The sequence below is a fragment of the Lissotriton vulgaris genome, unplaced genomic scaffold (assembly GCF_964263255.1).
Source record: "Lissotriton vulgaris unplaced genomic scaffold, aLisVul1.2 SCAFFOLD_2251, whole genome shotgun sequence".
Lineage (NCBI taxonomy): Eukaryota > Metazoa > Chordata > Amphibia > Caudata > Salamandridae > Lissotriton > Lissotriton vulgaris.
In genome coordinates, this window is record NW_028242869.1 from 215,886 (window position 1) to 232,867 (window position 16,982).

A 16,982-nucleotide genomic window follows, 5' to 3' on the forward strand; every position below is an offset into this window, starting at 1 on the left:
GAAACAGCTGGCAAAAAAACTATGGTTTCATTTTAATAGTTTTTTGTATTGTGCAACATTACAATGTTTCTAAGGTTGGGAAATGACAATATTCCATAAAGACAAAAACATAAGAATAATCCGCCATCCCCTCTTCACCAAAATATATCTATCTAAAAACTATTGCTCCAGAATCTTGAAAAAAAAATTGCATGCCACTAGTCATCCCTTATTGTCAACATGGCATACAAATTTCTATAATTGATTTTTCTTTTAGATGGTTTCTGGCCTTCTTTGGCAAGTGCCACAACTACACTCCCATATGCGCTGTCTCTTTATTCAAAGGTATTGATCAATTATTTTTTGATGCTTGTATTCATTTTTGTTACATTCCTCAAGATTACAATTACTCTGGCATTTTTCATGCAGTGGTCTCCATTTCTCATCTCTGAATCGGAGAAAGTATAACATATTTCTTCACATATAATACTGTAAAAACAGAGACAGAGCCCCTGACTAAATGCTTTCACATTTTAGAATTCAATGCCTAATATGAACTTCTTAACGCAGGACGCAAAAATCACATTACACTGTAATTAAAATGAATTAAAACAAATCTATCAAATAATGGAAATTTTTAAATGCTAACTCATTTTCAGCTATCGGAAGGATAAAACATATTTTGTACTACAATTAGCTCTTGTAGTTCTATTAACATGCCACCCAAGGAATGTTTTGTTCCTGGATTTCTGTATAATTTATTTTCAGACAGTATCTGTGCTCATTCATCTTAAATGTACTTTTAATTTATTTCAATATCCTGTTCTGAATAAATGCCCGGCAAGCGAGACACAACAAAGCAAGTTGATACTTTGCACTTCATAACAAATCAATTCACCAAACACACTTACATTCATCCTCTGGCCTCTTAATCGGAGCAAGCATCTTCTGGATGCCTGGGCTTCCTTGGTGGGGAGGAGGATCTTTATGCCTCACAAGGTTATCCATCCTGTAACAATACAAAGAGGTATATAATATGGTTTCTCTTCAGGATTTGTTTTTTTTCCAATACAACACAAGACGCTTTAAAAATGCTGAACATTCAATGTAATCTCCCATTGGTTCGATTAACAGAAAATAAACCAAACGTTCTAAAATTCATGTCACTTTTTTACAAATTGTAGAAAGCACATTTATTGTTCTGTAATGACCACCAATAAAAAGAAAGTTATAATCAAAATCGGATTACAATTTGGGCACAAATTGTGCACCTCATTAGGTTTTGCTCAAATGCTTTTTGTCATGTAAAATCGGGCACAATTTGTCCCTGCATACCATGGAACAGAAAACCAAGCACAATTACCATGCGCACCCAACAACTAACGCACGCCACAGTACCAGAAATCACTGAGAGGGATTACCACACCAAACTAGCACCAGAGTTAGAAAGAGGGACTTGGACTATTTGTTTGAATGCATGGAAAAGTATAGAGGATTATTTAGATACTCAATCTACAAACCCCTGGGAATAGCCAAACATCCAATTAAACTCAAATATCCACTTAACCCTGACAAAATCTCATCACAGGTTCTGGGTAACATCACATAAGTATCAATAAGCACACTAATCATAATAACGCATTTGTAACCCCAAAGACAAACATCAAGCAATGCAAACACAGAGGTTAGCTATTGAAGTAGACCAAGTTAATGTGAATTAGGTCCAAAAACCTACTTGTCATAGAAGGGATCACCTCATGGTCACATCTTATATTTTAGATGAGTCTGACATAAGTATCATCTCTATCATTTCATCCTCAATATTTCCTGGAGTACCTGGTGCAGCGGCTCTTAATTTTTGTTTTCTGTGGATCCCAATGAATCACTACTGGAAGTTGGGGATACCCCCTAAAGCAATTTCCAAGACTTAAACCCCAAAGCAATACATAAAAATACAAAACAAGTGCACCTCAAACAAATTATGAAAAATATTTATTTTAAAAAATTAGGCAAAGACCACAACTTAATTCAGAAGGAAGGAGCATTTTAAAATGTTTTATTTTTGAAAGATAAAACGAGATGATGGATACTTGCATATCATTCTCTTTTTTGCTCCAAATACATGCTCTTTTTGTAAACGTACACCATACTAGATTGCTTTTGATATGCTTGTGCTGCTCTACACAGCAAGTGAAGGATAGGAGCTTCATTGTTACAATTCATAAGTAGTCTATGATATATATTGCCTAAACAGGGGAAATGCCATTACTTTATTATATTTAGTTAACACTGGTTACTCAGATTAAATGTTTAACTTATTACCATTCGTTATTGGAATCACCTATTGCACCTTTAGCTTATTCATCTGGTCCATTAGGCATTATTGTTAATTTGTTTATCGATATATTGACTTCATTACTTTTGTACACTTCAAAAATCATTTACAAAAAATGTAAAATTCAGTAACGCATAGCTCATTGAAGGTAATTGCCTTGAACAATGTAATAAAGAGCAACTCAAACCAGACACACATTTCCTACCAGAAATTCACCCATCAGAAAAAGATGCAATGAAGCAGAAATGAGAATGATTTGGTCAAGTAGCACATACTGGCTACTCAAGAAAATCTTCGGGAGCAACCATCTAATTTAAAAAAAAAAAAAAAAAAAGCTAATAGAAACAATCAGAAAATCCATGACTCTGAAGAGAGCTTGTGCATTTTGAATACAGGCATCAATGGGATACTCACAACTCTTACATCTCTTACATATATATTTCATTGTTCGGAACCATGCACAATACCAGATGAAATTGAAGATGCTTTGATCCCAATCCAAGCAGAAAGCCATCTAACTAAGATATATTTAAAACTGGCACTAGATCTCATTGGATAACTGTGCTACCGCCACAAACAGCTTGCGGTCAGGACATAATATTTGAGGTTCTGTATAATACCAAAACATATGAAGCCAGAAGAATGCACAAACGAGATTATTAATTTTCATCTTCAATACATGAAAAGTACTCCTATTCCTTGCGGACATGTGTGCTACTCTTACAGTTGTGAAATTAAAACTAGACAACAGTCGTATTTCAGGTATTTCACACCATCCTCCTTTATTCCCTTTACCCTTCATTTCATGAAGTCTAATGCAGGTAGTGTAACTTTTTGTGTTGTGAAGACTTGTCACTGGAATAAAAGCAGGCTGAACTTCGACCAAACTAGTGCATCTTCAGTTATGAATGAACAAGACACATTTACATGTAATGAAGTTGTTATACACGAGGGGAGGACCCCATACAGAGTTGGCTTGGTGTTAGTTTATTTTAGATATAGGATTTGATAAATGAATAAGGAAAGGTTTTATCAGAATTTTGTTTAGAAATTGTGGTTTTTGTTGGCAGAGGTATGCACCCTATCCAGGCAGTAACCTCAATCCTAGTCAGGGTAAGTCAACAACATACCATAAATTACTCTGTGCTCACCCTCTGGTAGCTTGGCACAGAGTAGTCAGGCTTAACTTAAGAGGAAATGTGTAAAGTATTTGTGCAACACTAACAGTGAAAACACCACAAAAAGACTACACACAAGTTTAGAACAATAGCATATATTTTTGTGGACAAAACTAGACCGGAATGACCAAAATACAATAAGTTATTAATTTTTAAAGAAAAAATCGGAAATGTTCTGCTTAAAAGCATATAGAACTAACCGAGGATATCTGGTTGCGCTAGAATTTGATCAGGCCTATAGTGAAAGAGCACTGGTCGGATACAGGGAGAAGCATTGGCCCACTGAAAAAGTATCATAAATTTGTTGACATCGAGAAAAATGCGGGGAGGAGTTGAGGTGATGCATCAATCCTTATGATGGAAGCCATTAATCGGCTCAGATCTGCACAAAGTCAAGGATGCATAGGGAATGGAGGCATTGTGGCCGAGCAGCTGATGAAGCGATGTACTTGATCCTCACAGCCGCAGTCGATGGGGATGCACCTGTTCCGGGCCACGCAAAGTAGTAGATGCGTCGAGCAGTCCGCTGAAGTGATGTGTTGGCATCGATGGAGAGGCATCTGTTTTGAGCAGCGCAACAGTGTGGATGCATTGATTCTTGCTGGAGCAGCACTTTATACTCCCTTCCAAGGGCACAGGACTGGGCAGGGCAACACTTGCAGCAAGCAAAGTCCAGGTGCTGTAGCAGGGTGAGTTGAAGTCTTTAATATCCCTGAGGCTTAGAAGAGGGGACAAGCTAGCAAGTCCTTGGAGACACTCTGGGTTCAAGTGATGTGGGTCTAGTCCTTCTCAGTCAGGCCAGAGAGTAGGCAGCAGGGCAGCACAGAAGAAAGGCAGTTCTTCCAGAGCAGCAGTCCAGCACAGTGGCAGTCTTTTGGCAGCACATCAGACCTTCCTCTTGGCAGAGTCTTCACAGGTCCAGTAGTGTACTGAAGCGATTGAGTCAGATGTCCAGTTCTTGAACCCAGTAGTGCCTTTCAAAGTGGGAGAGACTTCAAAGAAAGTCTTTGAAGTGCACAGAGGCCCTCCCTTCCTGCTTGGCCCCAGACTCCCTACAGGAGGTTAAGCAGTCCTTTGTGTAGGGACAGGACACAGCCTATTCAGGTGGAAGTGTGAGGCTGTGCTAGATCCTCCCTCCCATTCTGCCCAGAATGGCCCATCAGGACACAGATGGCCCATCAAATCACATCTAAGCTCCTGGTGTGTGTGGCTGTCTAGTGGAAATACACAACACCCAGCTGTCACGCAACCCAGACATGCAATCAGAGACAGGCAGCAGGCATCAAATGGCTAAAGTAAGAAAATGGCAACTTTCTAAAAGTGTTATTTTTAGAATTACAATTTAAAATTCAACTTTACCGTAAGTTAGGATTTTAAATTGTGATCCCAGAGCCACCAAACGTGGGGGTCCAAAGTTTCCCCCATTGGAAATTACACTTATACAATGTAATCCCAATATTATCTTATGGGAGAGATAGGCCTTGCAGTAATAAAAAATTAATTACGTTTTTCACTACCAAGACATATAAAACTTAAAAGTACATGATTAAAAAGGAAGGTGTGGCCTGGAAAGAGGTTTCACTTGTCTGGTCCACATGGCAGTTTAAAACTGCACACACAGACTGAGACATGGTCAAGGGGCTACTTAAGTGAGTGGTACAATCAGTGCTGCAGGACCATTAGTGGCATTTAATTTACAGGTCCTGGGCACATGTGTCACTTTACTATTTGCAAGTTGGTATGAGCCAATTCTAACATGTTTCGGGGAGAGAGCACATGGACTTTAGTACTGGTTAGCAGTGGTAAAGTGTGCAGAGTCCTGAAGCCAACAACAACGAGGTCAGAAATAGAGGAGGAAGGTAAAAGGTTTGGGGTGACCCTTCAGAGAGGGCCATTTTCCAACAACTTTTATTTAAAGTGAGTAACAGTATAGCGAGTACTACTGTACAGTCTGAGGCCTCATATGCCATATTATGTTTTGAAAACCAGTAAACTAAAGCACAGAGCACAGAGAAAGGTTTTAAATATGTTGACCTCGTTTTCATATTGTGTGTACTTTAAAACCAAACAATTCATAGGCAATGTTTATGGTAAACATGTAGAGACCAAACAATTCATAGGCAATGTTTATGGTAAACATGTAGAGACACATACAAGGTAACCATTGTATTTTTAAGCAGCTGTTGCGGAATTGCCCATAAAGAGCTCACCCAGAAACACTTTGTATAGACTAGCGCAATTATTCTAGTAGCGAGTCATTGGATGACTGTATAAATGCCACAACGAGGATTCAGGGCTGGTAAATTGAAATGACAGTTAAGTGTTCATTTACAGAACATTTTGAAAATAAACTTGCTTGAACCAAGCACCTTGTTGCAATGTAACTTCTTGTGTTACAAGTCGAATGAGAATGTATTAGCATCAATGTTTACTCATGGGAACCAACACTGTTGCTGAGCAGGGTGGGAAAATCTTTTTTTTCCAATCAGGTAAGCAGATTCCGACGTTTTCAGGGCCTGATTCATGAAGGTAAACTTACACTTTTGTATATGTTTATATTTTTTTGCTATTCACAAAATTAATTTTGCGAGTAGTATCTTTACGACTGCGGAGTCTCCACACAGAAAAAGATAGGACAGTCCTCAGTAACAAGCGTACAAGTTTACCTTTATGAATCAGGCCCATACTGTTTTAGTATCGGATTGCTCAAGAATGAATACATTCTTGTGTTACATTATTAGTAATTATAAAAGTAATTATATTAATTTAATTACACTAACCGGTCCATGACAGTGCTCTTCTAAGAAACTTTCCGAGCAGGGGAGCTTGTGTGTTGTGCTTGACTGCTAGAGCATCAAAAGGACACTGCAGGCAGGTGCAGCATACAGACTTTCCTGCTAGGAAAATTGGTTTCAAGTGCACTGTCAGGGGACCAGGCAATGTATTTTCATTAATACATTTAGCATCAAGTTAAATACATTGCCTGGCCAGTCACAATAGTTTTGGCTTTTTTCCACCACCCATAGAGCAGCAGGCAGAGAAAAAAAAAAAAGGCTTTTACTTGTAAAATTTGTGAACATTTTTTACCCAACCCTTTTGCTTTGTTTCACAGCCATGAGGAAGTGTGGGTGGGGAGTAAAAAGGGAGATTTGTGGAGTTAATGCACCCAGCCTAAAGGGCCCTCAAGATTACAGTACAAAAAACTGAGCTTTTGGCTGCTGGAGTGAACTGAATAAGTTGTGGAGGTGCCCAGGACAGAGGGCCACTTTCTCGTTTGTAACCTGTATTGAGCGCACAAGTAAGTATACTTACTATCAAAAAACAGATTGAAAGAGCCAATGGAAGTAAAGGTAAGCACATTATAGTGGCTTACAGTTATGTTATGTTAATAATACTTATAGAGCGCGCGATTACCCTAGGGTGTCCTGGCACGAATTACTGATTGCCGAGGAAACATAACATAAACCTAACAGTAAGAGAAAGCCATGTTTTAAGGCCTTTGCAAAAATAAACTAGATCTGGGGCATTTCTGAGCTGGAACAGGAGTTCAATCCAGGCTTTAACTGCACAGTGAACAAAACCTCTGCCTCCCCAATTAGTTAGGGGTGTGTGGGGGGGGGAGGAGGAGAGTCTGAATGAATTTGGATCCAGGAGGATCTCAAAGTCCTCCCTGGAGTATACCAAGAAAATTTCTTCCTAATGAAGTCCGGACCAATACAGTTGACCGCCTTAAAGACAATAGACAGTGCTTTAGAGCGAGATCTTATTGAAAGCCAGTGAAGTTTTTTAAGGTCTCCCTTGACTGAAGTGAACCTTGATGTTCCGGTCAGCACTCTAGGTGCCGCGTTCTGGACCAATTGCAACCTGTTCAAATGTTGTTTTTGAACATTAAGATATAAACTGTTGCAATAGTCGAGACGCCCATTATGAGTGCTGCCACCATGGTCCTGAGATTATCTTTGGTCAGGAAGACCTTTATTTTCTTAATAATTCTGAGGACCATAAAGCATGCTGAGGTCGCCATGTTAACTTGATCTGCCATGGTGAGTTTATTATCCACGATGATCACCAGATTCCTGGCTTTCCTAGATGGATCAGGACACAAACCCAAACTCTCCGACCATCAATCCGGTGTCCAGACCAAAGGGTTGTTACCAAATTTCAAACTCTCGGTCTTACCCGAATTTAATTTTAGGCAATTGGAGGACATCCAGGCTGAAATAGAACCCATACACTCATGGAAGCACTAACCCGCCTTCTTCTCCGCTCCCTCCAAAAGCGACAGCACAATTTGGGTGTCGTCAGCATAGGAGTTGTGCTGGAAGCCGAAGGATCGAATGATACCGGCTGAAGGTGCCATATAGATATTAAAAGTGTTGGGCTGAGTGCCGAGCCCTGTGGCACCCACAGTTATTATATTCACCATAGAAACAGTCTCAACACGCACAAAAATATAGCAGTGTGAATTTTCTTATCTGAGTTGCAATCACTGCTCTCAGACCTAGGGTTTGATCTCCTTCCCTTTCTGATATCCTGATTTATTTATACTCCGGTCAATTTTTTCAGTCTAAAGCGCCAGGATACCCATAGGGTGGCAGTCTGCGCTATATAAGAATCTCTTTCATTTTATTTATTAAAAAATAAGGACTTTATGCTGATCCATACTAAGAAGACAATGTTAAAGTATCCAGCACATTTCAGAAGACAGGTAATGAAGTTATGGCGTATGGATTGAATGTATGTGAGTATTTGATTTTGACACAAGAAAGACTGATTTAGGCCTCCGTCATGGAAGGGAGGGACACTGTCTTTTAAGTTTATGTGCATGAACCGTCCATAAACTGTGCACAAAGGACTTCCCTTAGATAACATTTTCAACTAGATAATCAGTCCATATGTTATGTAGACAATAAATTAGAAGATAATTTTGAAAACATTTTCTTTGCAAATTGTTTTAGAGTTACGAAATAACTTTGAGTGTCCATCTGACTAATTTATGGGATATGCAACTTATCTTAATCAAGTGTGCAATCATTTTTCGGAGATGGAAATAATGAGTCTGATTCTGTAAAAATAGGAGGGTTTAAGAGTTATTTCTGGTTTCCCACCTAGAAAATAACCAGAGCACCTGCATGGGAATGGGCCTCAAGCCCGATACTAAGTAAGTGACAATCAATCCATCAAGGGAAAATAGGAGTCATATCTTCATGGCAGGCAGGGAGAATCCCACACTATTGTTCGAGGTATCAAAAGGGCATACACTAAATACCCTCTTAAAAAAAATATTTAAATATGAATATGGCATAAATAGGAGTATATAGAACTTCAAATAAATATACAAACCTGCCTTCAAATAATTCATAACAAGTGAAAGAAATTGAATTATTATTTGGAGTGGGTGACTGCCCCTGTTATGAAATACTCACAACTCGTCAGGGTGAACCCTCAAAACCACTAAATTAACCTGAGCTCAACCCTGTGGTTGCTATGGAACAGAGTAAACAGACTTAACTTAGGTCAATGTTTAAAGTATTTTTTCAGTACCAAAAAAGTAAAAGTCAAAACACAAACCAGTAAAAAAATCCCAACCAAATAAGAAACAAGGAGAAATAAATATTGAATAAAATGGCACAGAGACAGAAATTCAGTAAGTGAACCATAGATATAAAATATTACATTTTTATTTAACCAATTGAGAAGCTTTCCCGGGAACTGGGCATAGCAAAAATAACTTCAACTGTGAGTGAATTTTGGCGGGCTTACTATAGATGAGGTGTTACTTAGTGAGCCTGGAGTCAGGTAACCTGTATCGCTAGCAGAACAGTGTACAGTACTCTGGTGAACTCACAAGTTCACCGAATATCCACGAAATCCATTCAGGTGGACGGCCTTTCTCCTACATCGCCGCCAAGTGCTTCAATGACATCCAGCAACACATAAGGACGTCCCATTCCTTGTTGGCTTTTGGAGGGAACTAAAGACCTGGCTGTTCGATCAGGAGCTCCATAGGCCTGCACTCTTGCTTAGCACCTGGATACCCTCATGGGTGCTTTACAAATCGAAATAACATTCATTCAACACATACAATTTGAACCAGTGCACAATGCGAACGCGTGTACTCTCTGTAGAGGGGACTACTGTCTTGCTTCTTCTTTTACAAGTTGCCTGCTTGTTTTTATATCTTCAAAAGGCCCTAATTGCATAAACATTTATTTCATTTGTGTATATATATATATATATATTACCTACTGGCGGTCGCCAGTAGGTATATATAGTTAGGATTTTTTCTCTATGGGATTTTTGAAAATTCTATGTCTAATAACTTTGGCGTTTGTGGACGGAATTGGCTGAAATTTTCAGGAAAATGAAACATTTTGTTTCTGAGCAGCCCCTGACAATTTGGGGGGGTTCCATCAAGGGGGGGCCGAGAAAAAAGGGGGGTCCCAAAAAGCGTTTTTCCCATGTTAATTTCCATAGGGCGGTTGGCCTCACTTTTAGCTCGAACGGCTGAATGGATTTGCACGAAACTTGGCAAAATTGTAGGGACTGTTAGCCCGATGTGCCTTTGCTAGGTCTCAATATATGTGCTCCAGTGGATTTTGAGTAATTTAGGTTCAAAAAAAGATATATATCTGGGCGGAGCCTAACCACACATCTGATCTGATTGGCTGTCAGCACTTCATCCAAGAAGTATTGGCAGCCATCTTGGGACCAATATACATGATAGCACCTCATTAAAAAGCATTGTAGTTAATAGAGGGTTTTAGGACTTTAGTTACATTATAAATCATTTGTTGATGGTACCATACTCGTTTTAGGAATTGTGGTGGGTTCTAAGGTGATTTTACCCTGTGAAAAAAACCTTCTGCTGTGATATCATGAATATTGTTTGAAAGAAAACTAATATCTCATGATTTTCCCACAGTGGTTTGGAAGGGGATCTATAAGCTAAACTGAAAGCATATTTTCTGTAAATTCACATTATCTTTCTCAGTCATGTGAAAATGAAGTCTGACATTCTCAGTAAAACATGTACATCCAACAAGGACAGAGACTGTCAGTTGATTCATTTGTGTTCTACTGCAGCCTCCTAGAGTGTTCTAAAGAACAACTAGAGCGCTAACAGTCCTACTTATTACAAAGGTATGGCACACCTGAAGCCATCTTGATTGGAATAAAGTGGTAACTCTTAAAACATTTAATTTAAAAAGAAACAACATGAGGGGGTATATTTTGCCATAGAAAGTATGATTAGTGCTGCAGAATGAAAAATTAGGGCACATTTTGAGTGACTTCTCAAATCCTTTTCTATTTCATTAAAACATTCTGACATGCAGTCTCCCAAAATGACCACCAGAGACAAAAGAGCCCAAATGTAGCCCAAATATCACCCAGATGTAGCCAAAGTATAGCCCAATGCCAGAATGTCCCAGAGTGTTCTAAAGAACAACTAGAGCGCTAACAGTCCTACTTATTACAAAGGTATGGCACACCTGAAGCCATCTTGATTGGAATGAAGAGGTAAGTCTGAAAACACTCAATTTAAAAAGGAACAACACGAGGGGGTTAATTTTGCCATAGAAAGTATGATTAGTGCTTCAGAAAGAAAAATTAGGGATCATTTTGAGTGACTTCTCAAATCCTCTTCTATTTCATTAAAAAAATTCTGACATGCAGATGTTTCAACATGCACTTTGAATACCAGCAGCAGACGTCCCTGGTGAGCAGTAGCTTTACTACAGTGATCTAATGTGCAACTAGAGTGCTAACATTCAGAATTTATGGCAAATGTGTGACACATCTGAATGCCTTCTTGATGGAACCAAAGTAAACAAGCATTGAAAATGCAATAGATCTCGCCCTCGTTTAAGTTAAAGCCATTCTGTTTGTAATGAGGTGGCTTTTTAGCTTTGCTTTTATTAGTGTTTTTTCAACTTTCATGTAAATAACATGCATCTGTATGCATATAAGTATATGTATGCATGCATTTATGTATATATATATATATATATATATATATATATATATATATATATATATATATATATATATATTCACTGAAAAAACCATAGGCTATAGACCATGAATAGTTAGGAATTAGCATTTACAAAACCTTGAAAATTCACTGAAAAAAACATAGGTTATAGACCATATATAGTTAGGAATTAGCATTTACAAAACCTTGAAAATTCACTGAAAAAACCATAGGTTATAGACCATATATAGTTAGGAATTCGCATTTACAAAACCTTATTTTACACACACAAAACCATTGAAATTCCAAATATAGTTAGTTGCACTAACTATATATCGCGCACCCGCAATCCACTGCTGATGATGTCACATATTACATCATTCATGACATGGTCAGTGACATCACTGATGACATCACTGATGACATCTCAAATGACATCACTGATGACATCACTGATGACAACATCCAGTGACTATGTTTCTGTAAAGTTAAAATATGTCTTACATATTGAAGAATGAGTGGATGTATAAGTGTCTGGAAGAAGGATTTAGTAGGTGCATGACTGACTGTATGAGTGAGTGATTAAATGTGTCTCACTGAGTGCATGGGTTAGTGACTAAACTGTCTTAATTTGTGCATCATTATGTCTGTTGTTCTGTAAACTGTTGCATGTGTTGATAAGTAGCTATATGAGTAACTATATGGGTTATTGATTGGTTGCCCAAGTATTCGTATGGGAGACTGAGTGTGTGTGTGGGTGGCTGGGAGGTGTATGACTCTGTGCATAGATGTGTGAGCAGTTGATTCACTAGATGTATGGTTTCAAAAGTGCATGTGGAAACAGCTGTATGGGCGGTTGACTGTGTGCATGAGTGTATTGGTGAGTGAATGGATATCAGTGCTACATGTCAAAGTAAGTACATATGTAAAACACAGTACATGTGAGAGTTGACATTTATAAATACCTGTGCATAAGAGCCAGTGAATGTGTGAGTGGCTGTATGGATCATTGTGAACTTGTATCAGGGATTGTATAAGAGAGTAAATATGTGTTAGTATATGTTTGAATAAGTAAAGTTTGTATAACTGTATAGTTGAGGAAATGGAGGTGTGATTGATTCTTTGCATGACTGACTAGGTGTGTGAGTAACTCCATGGATGAGTGACAGTCTGTGAGTGTCTGTTTACACTGATTGTATCTAAGGTTATATTAGAGTCTGAAGAGGTTCATTGTATTATCACATGAATGATATCATCAGTGATGTGATCAGTAATGTCAAATGAGATGTCATCAGTGATGTCATCAGTGATGTCATTTGAGATATCAGTGATGTCATTTGAGATGTCATCAGTGATGTCACTGACCATGTCATGAATGATGTAATATGTGACATCATCAGCAGTGGATTGCGGGTGCGCGATATATAGTTAGTGCAACTAACTATATATGGAATTTCAATGGTTTTGTGTGAGTAAAATAAGGTTTTGTAAATGCGAATTCCTAACTATATATGGTCTATAACCTATGGTTTTTTCAGTGAATATGTATATATATATATATTTTTTTTTTTCTTCTTTTCTTTTTAACCTCTTAGATGCTATTAAACATTCCTCCCCAGTGCTGCGCTGTCCATTGGAACTAGTGCTGAATGGACGTCCAATGGTCGTGCGCAGCACTGGGAAGGTAGTGCTGCCGTCGCCCAATGCACCGAGGCAGCACTTAAGGGGTTAAGGAACATAATTTTCTTGTGTGCCATGGTGTCCCAACTTTGGTAAAGCTACTTTTTGGAAATCTGTGAAACGTTTGCATCTAGGTCCGATAGCATGGTATGGCTTCAGTGAATGTCAAAAATCATAAAAATCTGCATCATCGTTATGATGATGGCTCAAAATGAGACTGCCCGCACAGCATTTAATATAAATGATTTTCAGCCACCTTTATGATGAGCACTGTGTGGGTTTCATTACAGGACAAATATTTGCTATTGATCTTTGCTGTTGCCCATGTAGAGTTCCCAACCTAGGCATAATTTGGTTCACTCTAATGCATATTTTGGTAGTGGTGGGCATCAACTTCTGCTATACCTGGTTTGTCTTCCCCAAGTCTGTGTAATCTATTTACTTTCCAGCTCTTTCTATTCTCAAACAAAGCCTCCGTAATTTGCTTGCATATTGTCTAGTCCTAATATTTAGCTACATTACTTCTGAATGCTTTATTATAGGAGCCCGGGTTAACTGAGGAGCATTCAAACGCCGACATTGAATACAACATTTCTTTGAAGAAATCACAATTAATTACAGATGGCAATGAGGCTTAGAAACATTCTGTATTTGGAAATCATTGGCTTTTGAGTAAAAGAAGTCTAGCTAAGATGAAATACAATCCCGAGGTTTCTTAACCTCTTGGATGCTAATGACAAGGGTAACTCGTCATGCCCCTCCCATTCATTTCAATGGAAATCTCATTATATGGGCCTAAGTCCAATAGCGTCGAAGTGGTTAAGTAATTATTTTGCTGCCGTACCTTGCCCGTTCCAAGGTGCATCTTTCATCTTGTAACTTAAGCTTCTCCATGAGTGAATAACAACCTGGATGTATACAGGTGCAAGCGCGAAAACTAGTTTAAAATATTTATGGTTTATCATCTCGTTATAGAGCTGATCCTCGCTCTATATTTGCACCATAGGACTAGGAGTATTTGGACCCTCGAAGAGGCCATTTCGTTCTGTATATGACTGCCCTTGTGGGGAGACTTCCACTCAATTGCCATCACAATGCCCCGCATCCCTCCCGAAGGGATGCATCGATCTTCTCGCTCATCGAGCAAGCCGGTTTGTAAACGTATGGAGAAGGAACGCCAAAAGGAAGGACCAGCATTATTACACCAACACTTCAACACCGAGATAGTGCATCAGACCCTGAAAGCCAACACTGAATTTCTGGGTGTTTGGCAGATACCTATACCCTAAAGTGGTGGCCAGTGGTGCCTTATGTCATATCAGACACCCCAGTGCCTGCTGTTTGATGTCTGCAGTGGCTCTGGGCTAGCCAGACTCCTCTGTTGTTGTGGCTACCTGGCAGTGGAGATCCCCTGCTACACCGGATTGGAGAACTGCCATGGTTTGCTGCCATTAGCATGAAGGCTCTGGTTTTGATATATCATGTTCCTAGGCGGGGAATGTTTGTTGTTCTGTTTACTGTCACTCCTTTCTTTTTCTCCTACCCAACATTAGCTATCAATACACATACACCTTGGACACCACCTCCCAATGACTAGTATACTTCGCTTGAACGTGCAGGGCCTCAATGCCCCAGCAAGTGCTTGGAGCTTCTATCTTTCTTTAGGGATGCTAGGTGTGATGTATGCCTTATTCAAGAAACTCATCTCCTTAAGCTGCGTACTCAATGGTTTCACCAACAATACTTTTCTTCATGACAGGGAAAGAGGGCGGGGTGGCTATTCTTTTAGCTACATATTTCCAAGGATGGGTGACAACCCCATATAGAACTATCTGGTAGGCTCCCCTCACTGCAAATTTATCTTAATGGACACAAGTTAACACTGGTTAACCTCTTGTTTACACTGGCTAAACTTTATGCCAGAAATGACCATCAAGAAGCCTTTATTAAAGAGGCCATAGGCCACGTTCTTGCCATCCCAGATATCATTGTAGGAGGGCACTTTAACATCATGCCCGACACCCAACTGGATCGATTCACTCAGAGGGTGGGACAAACTGAGGCTCTCACCTCCACATGGCCGTAGGATTGATGGATGTGTGGAGACACTGCCATCCTTTTATGATGGGCTATACCTTCTTTTCTGCTGCCCATCAGACCTATGTGAGAATTAACCTTTTCCTAAGGTTCCCTTGCATCACTTCCGCAACTTCATTGGATATCGGGGTGACCTGGCCCTATCTGCGCCCCGTGGTGTTGGAGAGGTTTGATTTTGGCCCACAGCTCTGTCGGTGGTTCAATGTGGTTATATATCCCCAAGAGCGATGGTGAGAGTGAATTGTTTCCTGTCATTGCCCGTTTACATCTCTAGAGGCACACCCCAAGGTTGCCCTTTAAACCCATTGCTCTTTGCCCCGTATATGGAACCCTTTGCCATAAGACTGTGGAAACTGGGACATCACAGGCATAACTATGGGTGGCAGGGAACATAACACAGTGTTATACGCTGATGATGTCTTGCTGGTATTATCGGACCCGCACATCTCACTTCATGCGGAAATGCGAGAATTGTCTGTTTTTGAGTTGGCCTCTCGTGCAGACTTCCACAGACTTTAGCCTTACGATCCTGAAGGCCGAACAAGCGCTACTGGAAAGTAGTTTCCCATTTGTCTGGGCTACACAAGGGATAGGGCACCTGAGGTTACAACTTTATCCCACTCCTGGGCATACCCGCTTACCGCAATTATGCTGCACTGATGGCTGCTGCCCGATCAGACCTCTCTAAATGGAAGGGACATGGTCTCTACGGGTTGGGGCGCCTAGCTGCCGTTAAGATGACAATTTTAACGAAAATCTCACACACCCGCCAAAACGCATGCACAGTGACAATGGGGAGAGGAGTGCGAATTCACATTTACCACTAAAGAATAGAGCAATATCCTCCACCTTGCTCGTGTCTCTGACTGCAGTACCTCTAGCAAAGAAATGTTTCTAAAGATTGCATACTACTGGTACTATACACCAGCCAGGGTAGCCCAATGTAAGAGAGGCAGTGACCGCATTTTCTGGTGGTGCTGCAGTCAACTTGGTACTCAAACACACCTTCTTTGGCATTGCCCCAAAATTAAAAAATTTTGGACGGCGTTCCAGGCAGCGGTGGCTGAAAAATAGGATACTGAAATCCCTCGATTACCAAGCTATATCCTACTGGGTCTACTGAACCCCTTGATGTACTCCCTAAAACCCACAAAGGATAGAGCTAATTAATTGATGATTGGAGCCGCCATGCACCTCCTGTTCGCTTGGTGGGGCTCGGACAGAAACCCAACAAGCCTTGACTGGCTGCATTTAGCTGCACAACTGCCGGTGCTGAGACTAATACGTTATTACAGTTTGAAATGACATAGGGGCCATGCTTACAATATCTATCAGATGAATTGAGATGAATTCAGATAATGGATCTGTTTGATATATCTGCGTGTCCTTTGCCCAAAACTTCTCGATCCTGCCCCTGGCTGAGCCACTGGGTGCCTGAACATCTGTCGCCCTCTCTTCTCCCCTCCTCCTCTGATGTGTGTGTCCAATGCTAACTGACGGATATCCCCTTATGGACCCCCCCCCAAACACTCCCCTTTCTAAGACTCCCCCTTCCAACCCCCCCCCCACCAACTGTCCTTTGATTGTTTTGCCTGTTCTCGTTCATTTAATATCCCCACTGGCCAGAGGTTGTAGGTGGGAATTGTTGTACTTTCTCCTTAAAATTCAATAAACAGATTTAAAACATAAAATATCAACTAAAATTACACATGCATAGCAACATTTGTCAAGACTATAC

The 16,982-nt window shown here is 40.0% G+C and overlaps 1 long non-coding RNA gene across 1 annotated transcript in view; it reads right to left on the minus strand.

Annotated features, from left to right (window-relative positions):
- LOC147668821 (uncharacterized) overlaps nucleotides 1-16,982 on the minus strand; it is a 58,555-nt gene that overhangs the window by 10,580 nt on the left and 30,993 nt on the right. The window contains exon 2 of the long non-coding RNA XR_015303797.1: nucleotides 891-988. This is a non-coding gene — a long non-coding RNA (uncharacterized LOC147668821). The remainder of the gene's footprint in view (nucleotides 1-890; nucleotides 989-16,982) is intronic.